Raw genomic sequence first — 5,353 nt, forward strand, 5'->3', positions numbered from 1 at the left:
CTGTTTTAAACTCTTTGGCATCTTTGGCAGATTTCTTCAGGATCAAAATCCTAAACCGTTCTTTAAAACAAGAACTGAGAGTCTAAACTTTATTGCTTAATGATTCTGAATGTGTTTAGTACACATTTAATACAGTTAATAAATTATTTGTAGTGATAAATATCAACAAGGCTTTAATCTACATATATCTATTTTTTACCATTATATATAGTGATAAATATCCACAAGGATTTAATCTACATTTTTTTTACCATATCCCATATATGTTACCCAAATTGTAGTCTAGTGAATTCTATACATTCTTGTGTATGTTGATATTTCTATCCAAAGAATCACCAAATATTTATTCATTTAAACAAAAATACGAATTGCTTATGAAAATGGATATTTATTAGAGTAAATATTTAGCTTGCAGAGTTTCAGAAGGAATAATTCTAGAAAGATGAGTAAATTACTCTTAGATATCAAAAGTTTAACTTTCATGTGCAAACATATTTATTTTAAATACCATTGCTGGAAATACTTTTTAATTTCTTTCTTTCTTACCTATTGTTCCACATACTAGCCAGCATGTGATATTTTCAGTGTTCTAGATTTTGGCTATTCTAATCTAATAGGTGTGTAGTAGTATACAGAGTTTTTTTTTAACTCTAAAAACTCAACAGTTAAAAAAGAAACAAGCCGGGCTCGGTGGCTCAGCCTGTAATCCCACGCCTTTGGGAGGCTGAGGTGAGTGGATTGCCTGAGCCCGCGGGTTCGAGACCCGCCTGGGCAACTTGGCGAGACCTCATCTCTACAATAAATTAAAAAATTAGCTGGGTGTGGTAGTGCGCGCCTGTAGTTCCAACTACTTGGAAGGCTGAGGTGGAAGGATCGCTGGAGCCCAGCAGGTCGAGGCTGCGGTGGCTGAGAGCGGCCACTGCACTCCAGTCTGGGTGACAGAGTGAGACTCCAACTCAAAAAAAAAGAAAAAGAGAAAGAAACAATCCAATTAGAAAATGGGAAAAACATATGAACAGATATTTCACTAAAGTATATATGGAGATGGCATACAAGCATTTGAAAATCTGTTCAATTTCATTAGCCATTAAGGAAATGCAAGGCAAGGCAAATTGTCTCAAACCTGTAATCTCAGTGTTTTGGGAGACCAAGGTGTGAGGATCACTTGAGGCCAGGAGTTTAAAACCAGCCAGGGAAAAAGAGTGAGACCCTAAGTCTACAAAACAATAAAAATAAATTAGTCAAGAGTGATAGTATGCATCTGTAGTTACAGCTACTCAAGTGGCTGAGGCAGGATGATCACTAGTGCTCAGGAATTTGAGGTTGTAGTGAGCTATGACTGCACTCTAACTGGTGATAGAGTGAGACCCTGTCTCTAAAAACACAAAATTTTTTTAAAGAAAATGCAAATCAAAACCATAATGAGATACTACTACACAACTATCAGAATGGTTAAAATAGAAAAATGATGAAAAAATCATATTCTGGTAAAGATATGGAGAAACCTGAATTTCTCACACATTGCTGGAGGAAGTATAAAATGATACAACCACTTTAAAAAGTGATTTTACTGTTTCCTGAAGAACTAAACATGCAGTTACCATGCAAATTCTTGGGTATTTATCACATAAAATGAAAATTTATGTAAACATGAAAACCTGTATCTGAGAAAGGACCTAGAAGAAAGATGGTAGAGTAGGAAGCAACTAGAGCTCACTTCTTCATCTAGACAATAATTGCACTGTCAGAATCTGTCTGACGTAACTGCTATGAAACTCTGGAGTCTATCTGAAGGCTTGCAATGTCCAGAAGATTAGATGACAAATTGTGGTTATTTTGGTCAATTTCAGGTCTTACCATAGTAGCAGCTACTCATCCCTCACCTTCCCAGCCCTAATGTAAGCAGCAGTGCATGCATTCCAGAAAAGTTTACACTCAGCTTGCAGGAACCAAGTTGGGCAATTCAAACCCCATCCTCCAAATATCAGGGGTCTGTGCTCTAGTTGATGATTGCTGCTTCTAATCATGGAAATTCAGACAGAGGCAGGCAGCCATTGTTGCCATTCCTACCACCAATGTTGCACCTCCTACCCCCTCTGACTTAGGTGACATCCAAGAAATTTAAAGAACCAGAGCTTTTTCTCCCCTTTGCTTTTCTCTTTTTCCCTTTTCAGGAGCCAGACATTTACAGAGTAAAACATTATAAAGCAACCACATATAAAGGGGAATTTTGAAAGTCATTACACATGCTGAGGAAAAGACACAGTACCAGAAAAGACTTGAGAAGATCTTATGTTTATATCTAAGACTGGTCTCTATCACAAAGATATCCTTCAACAAACAAACCGTCAAAGATCAAACAAAAATCTAGCATTTTGAGGAACAGCGAGAATCTAATCTCAAGAGTTACTATGTTATTGGATTCAAATGTTTAATTTTCAACAAAGAAAAATCACAGAGTATACCCAAAAAATGAGAAAATATGGCCTATTCTTAAGTAAATCAACAGAAACTGTCCCTGAGAAAGGCAAGATAGAAGACTTACTAGACAAAGATTTTTAAACTGTCTTAAATATACTCAAAGAGCTAAAAGACAACATGAACAAACTCAAGAAAATGATGTATGAACAAAATAGAAACATCAATGAGATAGAAAACATAAAAAAGAGACCAAAAAGAAATTTTGGAGCTGAAAAATACAATGACTGAAGTGAAAATCTCTCTAAAGGGATTCAAAAGTAGGCTTCAGCAGGCAGAAGAAAGAATCAGCAAAACTAAAGACAGGAAAATTTAAATCATCAAGTCTTAGGAACAGAAAGAAAAGAAATAAGGTGAACAGAGCTTAAGGGTCCTGTGGGACACCACTGAAAGGACAACATATGCACTGTAGGCATCCCAGAAACAAGAAAGAAAGGGACAGGGAAATTATTTTAAGAAATAACAACTGAAAATGTCCCAAATTTGATGCAAGATATGAATCTAAACATCTAAGAAACTAAACAAATTCCAAGCAGGATTATCTCAGAGAAATCCACACTGAGGCACATTATAATCACACTGTCAAAAGACAAAAACAAAGAGTCTTGAAAGCAGTAAGAGAGAAGCAACTCATCACTTTTAAGCAACTCCTCTCCGTTAAGATTATCCATTCTGATTTCTCATCAGAAGTCTTGAAGGCCAGAAAGCAATGAATTGCCTATATTCAAAGTGCTAAAGAAAAAAAATATGATCAACTCAGAGTCCTACATTTAGCAAAACTTTGCTTCAAAAATGAGGGGTAAAATTAAGACAATTTTAGTCAAAGATGAAGGAGTTTGTTAACACTAGACCTTCCCTATAAGAGCAGATTCCTTCAGTTTGGAATGAAAGGACATTCAAAACTTTATAAGGAAATAAAGAACTCTGGTAACAGAAAATACAATGACAATTTATATCATGACAATTATAAAAACTAACATTCTTGTAACTTTGATTTGTAATTTCACTTTTTGTTTTCTATATTACTTAAAAGAAGAATGTATTAAAAACAATTATTAAACTGGGCTCTGTGACTCATGCCTATAATCCCAGCACTGGGAGGTGGAGGCGAGAACTGCCTGATCCCAGGGGTTTGAGATCAGCAAGGGCAACTTGAAGAGACCTCAACTCTACAATAAATCAAAAATTAGCTGGTGGTGGCGCATGCCTGTAGTTCCAGCTATTTGGAAGGCTGAGGTGAAAGGATTGTCTGAACCCAGCAAGTGAAGGCTGCAGTGGCCATGAGCATGCCACTGCACTCCAGCCTGGGTGACAGAGTGAGACTCCAACTCAAAAAAAAAAAATTGTTAGTCTATGGCTTAGGACACAGAATGCATAAAGGTGTAATTTTTGTAATATTAACCAAAAAGAAGTTGTAACCAGGCTGTATAGGAACAATTTTTGTATATTCTTGAAGTTAAGTTTGATTAAATTCAAATTAGTTCTATAGCTTTAGGATGTGAAATGTATAATAATTCTCATGGTAACCATAAACAAAATTTCTATAGAATAAACACAAGAGAAAATAGGAAGATAATTTAAATGTTCCACTACAAGAAAAAAAATCACCAAAAACCAAAGAAGATAGTAATGTAGAAAATGAAGAACAGAGGCATATAAAAAACAAATAGCAAAATGACAGACTGTAGATGGATAGAATGCTTCAATAAAAAGGCAGAAATTGGCAAAGTGGTTTTTTTAAATTACCTAATTACATGCTGTCTGCAAGAGATTCACTTTAGATCAAAAGACACAAATCTATTGACAGTGGCAGAATGGAAAAAGATATTTCATGCAAATTGAAACGAAAAGAGGGCAGGAGTGACTATATTAATATCAGACATTATTGACTTTAAATCAGAAAAGTTTGCCAGGCTTGGTGGCTCAGCCTATAATCCCGCACCTTGGGAGGCTGAGGTGAGTGGATTGCCTGAGCCTGAAGGTTCAAGACCCGCCTGGGCAACTTGGCAAGACCTCATCTCGACAATAAATCAAAAATCAGCTGGGCGTGGTAGCGCGCGCCTGTAGTTCCAGCTACTTGGAAGGCTGAGGCGGAAGGATCACCAGAGCCCAGCAGGTCAAGGCTGCAGTGGCCAGGAGCGGCCACTGCATTCCAGTCTGGGTGACAGAGTGAGACTCCAACTCAAAAAATAAATAAATAAAATAAATAAATCAGAAAAGTTTACAAGAGACAAAAGAACACTATTAATATGTATTAATAAAAGATTCAATACAGCAGCAGATATAACCATTATAAACATTTACTTACCCAATAATAGATCAATAAAATGCATGAAACAATAATGTACAGAATTGAAGGAATAAACAGACAGTTCTACAGTAATAGCTGGAGATGTCAATACCTCACTCTCATAATAGATAGAAAAACTAGACAGAAAATAAGTAAGGAAATAGAGGACATGAACAACACAAACCAACTAGATCTAACAAACATATACAAAACATTCTATCCAAAACACCAGAATACACATTCTTCTCAAATGTGCATGGAACATTCTCCAGGTTATGTCATATGTTAGGCCACAAATTTAGTCTCAATATATTTTTAAAAGCTATTATACAGAGTACCTTCTCAGACTACAACAGAATGAAGTTAGAAATCAGTAACATAAGGAAAACTGGAAAATTCTCAAATTTGTAGAAAGCAAGTCTTGAACAACCAATGGATTAAAGAAGGAATCACAAGATAAATTAAAAATACTTAGAGACAAATGAAAATGAAAATGTAATATACCAAAACTGACAGAATAAAACAAAAGCACTAAGAGGGAAATTTATATCTAAACAGTTAATAAACAAGAAAAATCTCAAATTA

Source organism: Carlito syrichta, unplaced genomic scaffold (genome assembly GCF_000164805.1).
Source record: "Carlito syrichta isolate Samal-C Ts95f unplaced genomic scaffold, Tarsius_syrichta-2.0.1 Scaffold303129, whole genome shotgun sequence".
Lineage (NCBI taxonomy): Eukaryota > Metazoa > Chordata > Mammalia > Primates > Tarsiidae > Carlito > Carlito syrichta.